Here is a 15297-nt window from a genome sequence, read left to right as displayed (position 1 = left end):
TGATTATTATATTATAAATTATCATTTAACAGTTGTGTGGCATGAGAAATAAGAAATAGCAGTTTTATACTATGTGATAATGAGTTTTTACCAAAATTATAGATATGTTTTATACAGAAATGAAGATATGTGATATATATTGATATGTTTCACGCATATATGACGATATGAGAAATATTGATATGTTTTATATAGAAATGATGATATGAGATATACATAGACATGTTTATAAGATATGATGAAATGTGATTTACACAGACGCGATTTATACTAATATGATGAAATAAGATAAATACAGACATGATGAGATATACACAGATATGATGAAATATGAATACAAACATGTGGAAATGAGAATCCTGATGGACCAGTGATATACAAAAAGCATGGTGCCGTTGCTGGTGATTGTGTTAGTGCAACCACACGTCTTAGATAGAATGTGGAAGTGGTAGTCGATTGGGCATGCGGAGTGTGTGGAACGCCCCTGGAGTTCGGACCAGGCTGTGGTAGGCCAATCATACTATAGATGCGTTTAGTTTTGATCTAACCTGGTAGGCCATATATGGTTAGGTCCTTCCTTCGGGCCGCACAACCTGGTCATGTGGGGTGAATACATGACGATGAAATATGAATGTCCTTAGGATGATTCCTCATTACAGACGCACTGATTCTATGATAATAGATATGATGAACAACCATGAGTTATAGACGAGTTGTGTTATATACATGTGGATACTCATGAGCTAGAACATGTTTATAAGAAATGAAAACTCTGGAAAATATATATATATGATTATGAGTACATATCTACATATTTTCTCAGTTGAAATAAAGATTTAAATGAATGTGTTTTGATATACCAAACTCATGTTGCCACACACTGTTAATAATTTATTCCATCCTACTGAGAGGTGTCTCACTCCTATAAATTTAACATTTGAGGGAATACCAGGAATCAAGTCTAGAAAGCTCAAGAGCAGGTCTAGTTGGCTGTGTGAAAAGAGTAAGTATTGGTGAGATCTGTCATGTGTATAATGATATTTTGGGACACGTGGCATTGTATTAAAGTCTAGAATTGGAGAGAGAGTTACTGATGTATTTTTATGATGTTAGTACTCTGGTATTGTGTTCGGGATTAGATGTATATATATGTTTGTTTCCGCTGCTTAGTATTGGGTAAAGCACCCCGATACCCCCACTTCAGGTCGGGTGTTGTTGATGTGTGGTATCAATGATGTTTGATTGATTATTTTTATTTATTGTATTGGAAAAATATATATAGAAAAATCAGGGCGTGACAATTTGGTATCAGAGCCTAGGTTTGTTAGGTTCTGTAGACTTTAGTGCACAACGGATAGCAATATCAGAGTATAGGAATGAATCTTGATGAGGACAGAAAATGGGTAGATCAGGTTTTTAGTGAGTCATTGTTGGAGGCTAAAATTGGAATTTAGAGTTCTATCTTGCAGTCTGGAAGCAGGAATTTCGTGATGGTTTCTGTGATTTTCCTAGAATGACGATTTCAGGAAAGTCATGATAAACTATCATCGATTTTTGTTTCTGAGTGGTAAAATTGAACCTTAAATTGGAAATAAGACGTTAAGTTGATGGGTGGTATAAAGAAATCTTATGGTTCTTAGTTAGATAAATGCGCTAGTCGTGTTATGATAAGATTCTAAGATTATGTTATTCTATTTTCAGGATGGACCTTGAGAATGACAATACGAATGCTGGTGGCAGTGATGATGCGGAGCCTTCTAGTATGGACGACTGTAACGATCTCAAAAATAGTTATACAAGATTAGTGGAATGATCCTTAAAAAAAATTATTATTATATTAAATTAGTTAATTAAACAAATAAAATGAATAGTATTAAAAAAATTTGAATTAATTGAATTAAATAAATAAATAATATGATGGGTATATATATAAAGATAAAGTAATATGTATGCATATATATACATTTTGAAGGTTTTAGAACCTTCAGGAATTCAATTCCAATTACAGAAGACGCCCCCCAATTTCGTTTCTCTCTCTCTCTCTCTCTCTCTCTCTCTCTCTCTCTCTCTCTCTCTCTCTCTCTCTCTCTCACTCTCTTTCTCCTCGATTTTTTGGCGAAACATGCGTCGATTGAAAAATATCCTTGAGTTCTAAATTCAACCACCAAAATTTTAACCGGAGTGGATTTGTCATTTGGGTGTTGTAGGTATCACTCTTGGGATAAGGTAAGGAGAATAAGTCATGTTAGTTATTTTAGAAATTCACCCCGTTAAATCATGGTATATAATTACTGGGATATTGTATATGGATTTTTGAGTAATTTTATGGGCATGAAAATTATGGTTTATTTATTAAATTATAGTATTTGATTAAGTTAGGTTTTTGGGAATATTTTTGGAATTAAGTTAAATTGTAGGGATTTGATTAAATTAGATTTTTGGGGATATTTTGGAATTGGATTAAACTGCGTGGATTTGATCATATTGGTGTTTTAAATCTGTTACAAATTAAATTTAAATATGGGAAATGGATCATACCTGCGGTTTTGTTAGAATTTAACCGATTAACGGGAGCGTGTGAGCTTAGGGATGTTAGAATAGTAATTATTATGAGATTTAGCTGATTAAGTTAAAATATATGAGTACAGGGATTTGTGTGAATGCCACAGATACTACTTTAGATCCCCACAGCTATTTCTCCAGGAATCAGGTAAGAAGAATAGATTATATCAGACATTTTTACAAAGTTAACAGCTAAAATTATAGTATGTGATTTCAGAAATGATATTTGAGTTTTCTTGGGTACACATACATATGAGATGATAGTTTTGAAATGATATACACTTTATGTAAGTTGGGTTGGGTTGAGTACCCTAGAGATAATTATATTAATATTTTCAGCAGTATATTAAAGAACAGATTATCAGAGAAAATGTGTGGCATGAGTTGAATATTATGCATAAATAACTTTAACGGTTTATGGAAAAGTATATATATATACATAGAGAGAGAGAGATATATGATTTTTATACAGTACCATAATATAACAATGCTTTTTATAAAGCTACAGTGTAACCGAGTTTATATAGAGTTTTATATAGATTTTATACAAATATATAGTGTTCTATATAGAACAATTTTATACAGATATTTTATACAGTAATATAGTGTTCTATATAGAACTATGGTGTTCCTGTTGGAGTATAGCATCTCATATTGACAACTTGGAATTAAAATCCAAGAAAGAAAAACTCAAGGCAAAGAAAGGAGACAAAGAAGACTCAATCAATATTTTAATTGATAACTGATTTAGTTAGATATAGTTAGTTATGCTCTTCAGATGTATTATATAAGTCACAATTCTGTTTTGTATTATGTATGATTTTCTCTCTGAAGTCAGATTCAATTTTTTCTCTATTGTCTCGGCTGTATTCTCTTAATTGTATTTGCTGCTTATTCAATATAGAGGAAGATAATTCAATTCTTCTTCTCTTCTTTCTGATTGTTGAAATTCTTATCATGGTATCAGAGCAAAATATTCTGATTTTTAGATTCCTGCTTCCACATACATTTTTTTTTTCTTTCTCTCTCTGCTCTGGAATTTCCTTTACAAAAATGTCTGATGCAAATCCTCATAATTCTTCTGATTCTTCTCATCTATCATATGATCTTCTTGTAAATCCTTCTAATGATTCTTCAAGCCCATACTTTCTTTATCCTAGTGATAATCTAGGGTCCTTGCTGGTTTACGAGATCTTCATCCGATCGATCACCATTACTCTTACAGTCAAGAACAAGGTAGCTTTTATTGATGGCTCAATCTCCGTTCCTACTATTAATAATCGTATTCTTTATACTGCTTGGCTTTGTGCAAATAATCTGGTGCTTTCTTGGCTCATGAATTCAATTTCTAAAGATATAAGAAATAGCCTGCTATATGTTACCTCTGCTGTTGATCTATGGAATGAACTAAAGGCAAGATATCTACGTAGTGATGGCCTAAGAGTCTTTCATCTTGAAAAGGTTCTTAGTTGTATAAATTAGGGTTCATCTTCAGTTACTTAATATTTCAGTGTTTTCAAAACTCTTTGGGATGAGTATATCATTTATAGACCATTCCTAACTTGTACATGTGGCAAGATGGCCTCTTTTACCTGTGATTTGTTCAACTTCTTGATCCTTCAACAGCAACTAGATTATGTTTTGAAGTTTCTTGTAGGCTTGAATGATTCTTTTGCTTCAATAAAAAGTCAGTTGTTACTTACCATTCCATTGCCTAGCATGGCCAAGATATTTTCTTTATTACTTCAAGAAGAAAGTCAGCGACAACTAAAAAATTTTTCAGTTGCTAAAACACATGCTTTGTTAGCCAAGCCATATAATCAGTCTACTCAGCATAATCAGTCCAAGTTTTCTAAAGACAAGTCGAAGAAATTTTCATTGCATTGTACTCATTGTGGCTACAATGGTCATACAATTGATAAATGTTTTCAATTACATGATTATCCTCCTGGTTGGGTTGGACCTAAAGGAAAAAGAAATATTTCTTCTTCACATGTTGCCATTACAACTAAAGATATCTCCAATCAATAGAGTAATGATGCTCCAAGGATAAGTTTAACTGCTGAAGAATTCAATAAACTTTTAGCTCTTGCAAATTTAGGTTCATCTACTCAGACCACAACATCAATAAATTTAGCCACTACATCTAATTTCTCTGGTAACTTTTTCACTTACTATAATTCAACCTCTTTCAAGTTTAATCCCGAACTTTCTTGGATCTTAGATACTGGAGCAACAGATTATATGAATTTTTCACCTCAATTTTATTGTTCTCCTCCTAAATCAGTTTCAATTTCTATTAATCTCCCTAATGGACAAACTGTTCCAGCACTATATACTGGAACTGTAAATCTTTCTAACACTATTTTTTTGCATAATGTCTTGTATGTCCCTAGTTTTTCATTTAACCTTTTGTCTGCTTCTAAACTAACCAAAGATTCTAATCTTTGTATATCCCTTTTCGGTTCTTTTTGTCTTTTACAAGACCACTCAATGAAGAAGATGATTGGGATTGCATTTGAGAAACAAGGACTTTATCATTTTTCTCAAGCTTCATAGAAAGCAAAATCCTACCAGCATTCTTTGCAAATTCCTTCTTTGCATTCTACACCATCTTTTGCATCATCCACTACAAAAATTCAATCAAATCTTTAGCATTACAGAATAAGCCATATTTCAAATTCTAGAATTCCTTTTCTTCAACAAATAGACAATTCAATTGTTTTTGATTATACAAATTTCTGTGAGATTTGTCCTCTTGAAAAACAAAAGAAGCTCTCTTTTTCCTGTTTCTCAATATAATTCTAAAAACAAGTTTGATTTGATTCATTGTGATGTATGGGGTCCATTTGCTACTGCTTCATATTCTAGTTTTAATTTTTTTTTAACCATTGTAGATGATTTCGTAAGATGTACTTGGGTTTATTTACTTAAAAAAAAAATCTGACGTATCATCTCTGCTCCTAGATTTTTGTAAAATGGTCTCGACTTAGTTCAATACTTCTGTCAAAACAATTAGAACAAACAATGGTTTAGAATTTATACTTACCCATTTCTATAGAACATTTGGCATCATACATCAAAGAAGTTGTGTAGAAACTCCAAAACAAAATGGAGTTGTTGAAAGAAAACATCAACACATACTAAACACAGCTAGAGTATTGATGTTTCAAGAAAATTTACCTTTAATTTTCTAGAGTGATTGTATATTAACTGCTGCACATATAATAAATGAATTCCAACTCCTTTTCTCCAAAACAAAACATCTTTTGAAATTTTATTTCATAAAACTCCAAATCTTTCTCATCTAAAGACTTTTGGTTGCTTATGCTTTGCATCTACAATTGTACATCACAGACAAAAATTTGATCCAAAAGCAACTAAATGTCTATTCTTAAATTATCTTCCCAATGTCAAAGGATTTAAACTCATGGACTTAAACACAAATAAAATCATCATTTTCAGAAATGTTGTATTTCATGAAACTACCTTCCCTTTCAAAATTCCTCTAATTAATTCTGACATTTCAAATTTTTTGTTTCCTCCATCAGATTTTCAACATGATTCTATTAATCCTATTACTTCCGTTCCACATACCACATCATTTCCTTCTCCTGTTTTAGATTCTTCTCACATTGACAGAGATCATTCTGATTCAGCAACATCTGGTTCACTTAATAACACCTCATTATCTCCTTCTGCATCTGTTTCTTCTCCATCTACCAACAGCCACTCTGAATTAGTAGTTTCTATTTCTCATGATTCTTGTATCAAAAAATCATCCAAAATCAAACACCCACCTAAATTCTTGCAGGATTATTATTGTGGTAATGTCTCATTGTTTCCTTATGCAAACAATTCATCTCCTTCCATTTATTGCCTCTCCAACAAAGGTAATCTTTATCCTATTTCATCTTTTCTTTCTATTAATAGACTTTCATCATCTCATAAAGCTTTCTTAGCTTCAATTTCTGTCACCAAAGAACTAAAGACAAATAAACAAGTTGCCAAATTACCTGAATGGCAAGATGCTATGAGAAATGAATTACATGCTTTAGAGTTAAACAAAACTTGGGAACTTGTTACTCTTCCTCAACACAAATAGCTAATTGGTTGTAAATGGATCTTTTGAGTAAAATACAAGGCTGATGGAACCATTGAAAGACATAAAGCAAGGCTGGTAGATAAAGGTTATACTCAATAAGAAGGGTTAGATTTTTTTTTGATACCTTTTCTCCAGTAGCAAAAATTACTTCAATTCGTTTATTGTTAGTTGTTGCTGCTGTCAAGTGTTGGCACATTCATCAATTAGATATAAACAATGCTTTTTTACATGGTGATCTACATGAAGAAGTTTACATGGAAGTGCCTCCTCGTTTAGATGTTCACCAGCCCAATTTAGTTTGTAAATTACTCAAGAGCATCTATGGATTGAAGTAGGCCTCTCAGCAATGGTTTGCAAAACTTTCTCAAGCACTCTTGATTATGGTTTCACTCAAGGGTAGTCTAATTGCTCTCTTTTCATTAAGAAAACATCTAATTTTTTTTACGGCTTTACTCATATATGCCGATGATGTTCTCCTAGCTGGTGACAGCTTAACTGAAATCCAACAACTCAAGTCTTTTCTACATAATAAATTTACAATTAAAGACTTGGGACAATTAAGGTATTTTTTGGGATTGGAGGTGGCCAAATCAAAGTCTGGAATTTCTATTTGTCAACAAAAGTATGCTTTAGACATAGTTCAAGATACTGGTTTTTTAGGTTCCAAGCCAGTAGCTTTTCCAACAGAATCACATATCAAACTTAGTGCCAATGATTCTAATCTCTATGAAGATATCTCAGGTTACAGAAGATTAATTGGCAAACTTTTATATTTAACAATTACTAGACCTGATCTAGCTTATGCTGTTCAAGTTCTTAGTTAGTTTCTTGCTCAACCAGCAATCTCGCAATCAAGCTTCCGTCCGAATACTTCGATACTTCAAAGCAACACCAGGCCAAGGATAATTTTTCCCCTCATCTTCAGATTTGCAATTGAAGGCTTTTTATGATAATGATTAGGCAGGTTGTTTGGATACCAGGAGAAGTGTCACTAGTTTTTCTGTTTTTCTTGGAGATTCATTGATCTCTTGGAAATCAAAGAAGTAGACCAACGTTAGTAGATCATCTGCTGAAGCAGAACATAGAGCTCTTGCAACCACAACATGTGAAGTGCAATGGTTACTCTTTGCCCTTCAAGACCTTAATATTGATCATCCTTAACCATCATTGTTATATATTGACAGAAAATCAACCTTGTCCATTGCTACCAACCTTGTACGACATGAGAGGACTAAACACATACAAATTGATTGTCATCTTGTTCGCAAAAAATTACAGCAGCATGTTATAAAATTTTTTTATATTCCTTCATGATTACAACTAGCAAACATCTTTACCAAGACCCTCGGTTTATTGCCTTTTCATCATAATTTGCACAAGATGAACATTATTAACATTCATGCTCATATTGAGGGGGGTTGTTGGAGTATAGCATCTCATATTGACAGCTTGGAATTAAAATCCAAGGAAGAAAAACTCAAGGCAAAGAAAGGAGACAAAGAAGACTTAAACAATATTTTAACTGATAACTGATTTAGTTAGATATAATTAGTTATTATTTTTAGATGTATTATATAAGTCACAATTCTGTTTTGTATTATGTATGATTTTCTCTCTGAAGTCAGATTCCATTTTTTCTCTGTTGTCTCGGCTATATTCTCTTAATTTTATTTGTTGCTTATTCAATATAGAGAAAGATAATTTAGTTCTTCTTCTCTTCTTTCTGATTGTTGAAATTCTTATCATCCTTAAGGAACTATAGTATAGATATTTATGCAAAGATACATCGTTCCCTAAGTGGAAGTACATCGTTCCCTAAGTGGAAGTACATCGTTCCCTAAGTGGAACTACAACACAGATATTTTATACAGAGAAACAGTGTTCCTTATGGAACTACAGTATAGTATTTTATATAGAGTTATATTGTTTTTCTACAGATGTATATAGTATGATAGTTTTTAACAGAATGTATTAATGATATCATGTATATATTGTTTTGGAAATCACATTATATGATTTAAAAACCTTGATGGACCATAATTAGGCATGGTACCATAGCCCCATAGTTGCTAGTGTAGCCACACTTTTGTGATAGGGTGTTGGTGGCATAGTCGATTCTGCCATTGAAGTGTAGAGTTACCCCCTGGAGTTTGTACCAGTTGGGTAGGCGAATTGTACTCATAGTTACAAATAGAGTTATAGTTGCAGATCTAGTCTGGTAGGCCAACCATGGCTAGATCCAGCCTTCGGGCCGCACAACCTTATGCGGGGTTAATTCATGACGTTACAGTATTATCCATCTAGGGTAGTTCTTCTATACATATATACACATTTACTTATGCAAAGATACAATTTTATTATACAGAGTATAAAAGTGATGCATAGTTTAAATAGAGCATGTTTTGAGATACTTATTTTATATAGAGCATGATTTGAGATATTTATTTTATGTAGAGTATGATTTGAGATATTTGTTTTATACAAAAAATGATTTGAGATACTTATTTTACTTATAACATGATTTGATAGAAAGATATGTAAACTGAAAATTATTTTTATGGGTACGCATATAGTTCTATGTATGAGTTCACAGAGTAAGAAAAAGATAGACTATGAAAGCGTATTTGAAACATTAAAACTCATGTTGCCACACACTGATAATAATATGTTCTGTCTTACTAAGAGGTGTCTCACTCTTATAATTTTATCATTTCAGGAAACCTAGGTAGACGGGCCTAGAGTTCTTTAGAGCAAAGATTAAGAATACTGTTTAGAGTAAGTAACGGTGAGACATCGTGTTGTGTAGGAAAGTATTGTGTATTTTTGAAATGGTTATGGATGGACAGACTTTGGAAAATTATGTATAGTTATGGTGATGAATAGGACTCTGGTATTACTATTGGATGTATTTGTATATATAGATGCTTCCGCTGAGTTGTATGGTTGTTTGAGAACTATTGTACCTGGTGCCGTGCCACTCTAGGCAACCCAGGTTACTATAGTGTGTTTGCCACAGGGATTATGTATAGAGTTTTACACAAGTTATTACAGTCTATTATCAGAGTTGTTATGATGGCAGTATTATGATTCTTGTATCAGAGCAGGTTTATTTTAAAGAAATATATTTATATAGATAAAAAAAAATTGTAGAAAAATGCGGGTGTTTCAGTTTGGTATCAAAGCCTAGGTTGCTAGGTTTTTTAGACTTTAGCAAATTGCGGATAACAATACTAGAGTATATGAATGAATTTTGATGAGGATAAGAGATGAGTAGATTGTGATCATTGTAAGTCATTGTTGGAGGTTAAGATTGGTATTTAGGATTCTGTCTCGCAGTTCGGAGGCAAGAAATTCTGTGGCGATTTCTGTGATTTTCCTAAGGTGACGATTTCAAGAAAGCCATAGTAAACTATCGTCAGCTCTTATTTCTGAGTGGTAAGACTAAATCTTAAATTGGGAGTAAGGATGTTAAGTTGGTTGGTCATGTAAGGATATAGTATATTTTATATAGTTCAATGACTTGTATCAACCGTATTAAGATAGTGGAATTTTAAGATTGTTTATTCCATTTTCAGGATGGACCTTGGAAGTAGTAATGCACATGCTAGAGGTGATAATGTAGGGCCTTCTAATTTGGGTGGTGGAGATTCAGATGTGCTGCTACGTAGTGTCACCTAGAAAGTGATGGTAGAAATGGCCAAGAATTCAAGGGAATGGGGCTGCACGATTGAACAGTTTACACGTATAAACCCCCAGTCATTCTCTGGAGGGGCTGATCCTTTCATTGAGAATTGGGTCCAAGAGATTGAGGAGACATTGGCAGTTTTCCCTTGTACAGATGAGCAGAAAGTCCTATATGCTACCTTTAAGTTGACAAGAGAAGCTAAACATTAGTGGAGATCAGTGAGATTGCTAGAGGAGCAGAGGCCTGTTCTTATAGCCATGACCTGGAGCCGCTTCAAAGAATTATTCTTCGAACGATATTTCCTTGCTACCACTAGAAATGCAAAAGTGGCAGAATTCTTGAATTTGACCCAGGAACACTTGATGGTACAGTAGTATGCCACGAGATTCATTGAGCTGTTCCGTTTTGCCCCATACATGGTGCTAGACGAAGAAAAGAAGGCAAGGAAATTTGAGAGCGGCCTGAGGCAGGGTATATATGAGTGGGTAGAGGCTTTCCAGGTCCAGACCTTTTCAGAACTAGTAGATAAGGCTACAGTGATAGAGACTAGCCTGCAGAGAGGTGTTGGGGCGCAGAATCAGAGGAAGAGACCTACGCCTCATGGGTTTCAGTCGAGCACCAGTCAAAGTTAGTGGAGAAGGCACAATGTAAGTCCATGATAGGCGGTGGGACACAGAGTCCCTCAGGATAATCCAACACCCCTTATTTGTGCTAGGTGTGATCGGAGGTATTGGGGGGAATGCCAAGTTGGGATGAATGCCTGCTACCGGTGTGGTCGGCCCAGATATATTGCTAGAGACTACCGAGCATAACTAGCTAATCTACCTGCTTTTAGACAATTCTGAGGGAACAGTCAAGCACCCTGAGGAAATCAGCAGAGGAACACCGCCCGAACGCGAGTCTATGCATTGACATCGGGAGACGTAGAGGCGGCCGATGATGTAGTGACATGTATTATTTTTATTTTGTCATATAAAACTATTGTCTTGTTTGATTCAGGGGTGACTCATTCCTTTATAGCCCAGGAATTCATCAAATATAGAACCTCAGCCACTAGATGCCAGTTTATTAGTGGCTACACCGACGAGACCATAGTGTTGTGTAGAAAGGTACTCAAAGATTGTCTAATCAGTATTCAAGGGAGGTGCTTGCTAGCTAACTTAGTAGTTCTAGACATGCATGGTTTCGAGGTAATTTTGGAAAATGGATTGGCTAACTGTCCATTATGCCAGTATTGACTGCTATCAGAAAGAGATAATATTCAGACCTTTAGGAGAGCAGGAGTATAGATTTGTGGGGACATGTATGCGCACCCCACCATAGATATTATCAGCCATTCAAGCAAAGAGGTTACGTATAGAGGGATGCTAGGGGTACTTGTCCTTTGTAAAGGAAGTATCGAAAGGGGAATTAAAGTTGGAAGATGGAATAGTGAGGGATTTTCCTAATGTGTTTTCAAAGGATTTGTCGGGACTGCCTCCTGATCGTGAGGTAGAGTTTTCTATCAACCTATCACCAGAAATAGTGCCAATTTCTAAAGCCCTATACAAAATGGTGTCAACGGAATTGCAAGAGTTGAAAGAACAACTATAGGAATTGTTGGACAAGGGGTTTATTTGGCCTATTGTGTCACCCTAGGGAGCACCGGTATTGTTTGTGAAAAAGAAAGATGGGTCAATGAGAATGTGCATTGACTACAGTAAAATAAATAAAGTAATAATTAAAAATAAATACCCGCTTCCCCACATTGACGATTTGTTCAACCAGCTCCAAGGAACATAGGTATACTCTAAGATTAATCTTAGGTTAGGGTATCACCAAGTAAAAAAAAATTATTGCAGAGGATGTTCCAAAGAAAGCATTCCGAACAAGGTATGAACATTATGAGTTCTTAGTTATGTCGTTCAAACTGAGGAATGCTCCTGCAGCGTTTATGGATCTAATGAGCAAGGCATTTCATAAATACCTAGACTAGTTTGTGGTCGTTTTCATTGATGATATTCTGATATATTCGAAGAGTAGAGAGTGTCGACACCCCAATTTTAACCAGGCCACCTCAAAAAGTCCGGTGAAAAAAGATTCGACTTTGAGCCTTGAATAACCTCGAGTTTTAAATTAAGACCCTGAGTCCCCGTAATATCCAAATTTAAGTCCTTCTGATGTCAACCCGAGTTCTGTAGAGTCCATTGAGTTGTCAGATTTTTTGGAAAATTGAGTCTTCTTGAGCCCTGGTTTCATTATCCTAGTGCGAGTCCTTTTAGTTGCAAAATTAATATCTGTCCTTGGTTAAGTCCTTGTAAATTTAAAGTTAATCTCCCTTAGAACTAAATAAAGTCCTTTTGAGTTGTTAGATTTTTTGCAAAATTGAGTCTTCTTGAACCTTGGTTTCATTATCCTAGTGTGAGTCCTTTTAGTTGCAAAATTAATCTCTATCCTTGGTTAAGTCCTTGCAAATTTAAAGTCAATCTCCCTTAGAACTAAATAAAATCCTTTTGAATTAGGGTTCTTCGACTTGTTTAACTTCAAAATTAGTTTTCGAAGTCAATCATCTTTTATTGGGTTTCCTAATTGACCCCCTATAGTAGTCAGTCAACGTTAGAATAGGTCTCCTTAGTTAAATTCCCGTTTAAAATACCATTTTATTTTTTTCTTATTAGTTGTTCAGATTCTTAAGTCTTGTAATCAAGTTTTTAGAACTCAGAGTCAAACCTTTTAATTTTTTATAAAAGTTTTGTGGAGTTTAGTCTCGTAAAACCTCTGAATTAGGTTGGGTTTGTCAAAATCCTCAAATTTTAAGTTTCGGGTTTTAATTTTTGAAATCAGGAATTTTGGCAAGATTCGAAATCTTTTGGCAAAATTGGGAATCGTTCATGCCCCTAGGTCAACTCTAGAGTCAAAATGCATCACAAATTGTATTACATACACGTGCACAGTAAGGTGCACACTAAAGAATGTTACATATGGGGTACATACAGAGCATATAAAAATAAAGTGAAGTAATCACCAGGGGAAAATGAAAATGAAAGTGGTACAAAAAATGTTGTAGGAAAGAAAGCATGCGGGTACATACATTAGCGTGTAGAATACAAAGAAATAAAAACAAATAAAAATACAAAATACAGAAGACCAAAAACAAAAATAAAGAAGATGCCAAGCCCGCCATTCCTGTGCCGCCACTTGGAGGCACCCCAAAAAGCCCGCAAGTCCTGGGTTGCCACCTAGACCTTTACCTGTGCACAAAAAGCAAAATGACACAATTAGTTAACATAAATTCAAAAAAATAATGAAATAAATCACATACAGGTTGTTAAAGGGAATTATTCCCTGACACAGTTCATTAGAGGGGAATATTGTTGAGGAAACTGGCGCCAAAGGCCACCATAGACTCCTTATAAATAAGGAGTCTCACTGTAGCAAATACACGAAGGAGAGAAGTAGAGATACCTTGCCAAATTGAGAGAAAGTGTGAGTGAGAATTTGAGATAGAGAGACAACTCAGAGGGAGTAAGGAAATTATAGAGGGAGAATTAAAGAGAGAAGGAGGTTCTACTCAGTTGATAGCAAAAAGAAGCTCTGCCAAAATATAGAGAGCAAAGAGAGGTTTAAGAAAAGAGAAAGTTGCAAGCTCTATGACACACGGGGTAGGGAGTAGAGGGGAAAACTCCACAGAATTCAGAGCACAGAAGGATGAATTTCGGAGCTAATTTTGAACCAGACTCCAGAACAGACAGCCAGACGAGGGAGAAGTAAAGAAGAAGGAGAGGAGAGATTGAGGTAAAATCCCAATGTTCTTTTTCCTTTAGTTTAAACCCCACTACGAATTGTGTGTGTGATGTGAGGTGAATGCAAGAGCTCTCTCTCTCTCTCTCTCTCTCTCTCTCTCTCTCTCTCTCTCTCTCTCTCTCTCTCTCTCTCTCTCTTTTTCTTAGAATTTGAATTTAAGCTCAGACTTGAGTTCGAGTTTAGACCTGAATGTAATCTGAACCCGCTAGACCCGAGTTCTTTTTTGAAACCGGGAACTATACCCATTTTCAACCCTAGATCCCGAAGCCCTTTTTGAAATGACCTAAACTTTATTTTAAAAGGTGACTGGGCCAACCCATTTTGAAAATCCCCCAGGCCCGCTTCTGAACTTAGCCCACTAACCCAGTTTTTAAAACCTAGCCCACTGTTTGTTTGTTTGTTTGTTTTTTAAATCCTAAGCCCACCGACCTTCTTTTTAAACCCCAAGCCGAAAGCCCACTTCCAAAATTTGAAAACCAGCCCAATTTGAAAAAAAGACCCAGCCCATCAAAGTACCTTAACGTGAAGCCTATTTGTGAATTCCAGTGTTAGTATATACGTCTATAATGTACTCTTCTCCCCTTTTATTTCAAAGGAAAAAAAATTGCTTACTTCTCCCTCTTTTTGACAAAATAAAAATCATAATTTATTTTTGCTTAATAACTTCTCCCAAAAATCATTTTATCATTTTTACTTACTAATTTCTCCCCCTTTTTGACATCAACAAAAAGGAATCAAAGTACCTTAACTTGAAGCCCATTTGTGAACTCTGGTGTTATCCCAAGAGTGGGGGGGGGGGGGGTGGTGAATTGGGTATTTCAAAAACTTAACTCTTTCACGTTCTAATTTTGAAAACTATTGACTACAAACTTGCAAGCCACTTAACAACTGGCTTAATGTTTCACAATTAATCAATTTAATGTGTGACTTTATCAAGCATACAATTCTACCCAATTGCTCACAAATGTACCATATGTTCAATTCATGCACAACAAGGAGACAATTTAAATGCAAACGGAAATTAGAAAGAGTTAAGGGAAGAGAGAAGGCAAACACAATTTTTACAAGGTTCGGCCTACCCCAGCCTATGTCCTCGCCTTGAGAAACCCACTCAAGGATTCCACTAAAAAATTGCTCCTTTAACTGGGACAAAGCTTCCCTT

The sequence above is a fragment of the Malania oleifera genome, chromosome 10 (genome assembly GCF_029873635.1).
Source record: "Malania oleifera isolate guangnan ecotype guangnan chromosome 10, ASM2987363v1, whole genome shotgun sequence".
Taxonomy (NCBI): domain Eukaryota; kingdom Viridiplantae; phylum Streptophyta; class Magnoliopsida; order Santalales; family Ximeniaceae; genus Malania; species Malania oleifera.
This window is presented reverse-complemented; position numbering follows the sequence as displayed.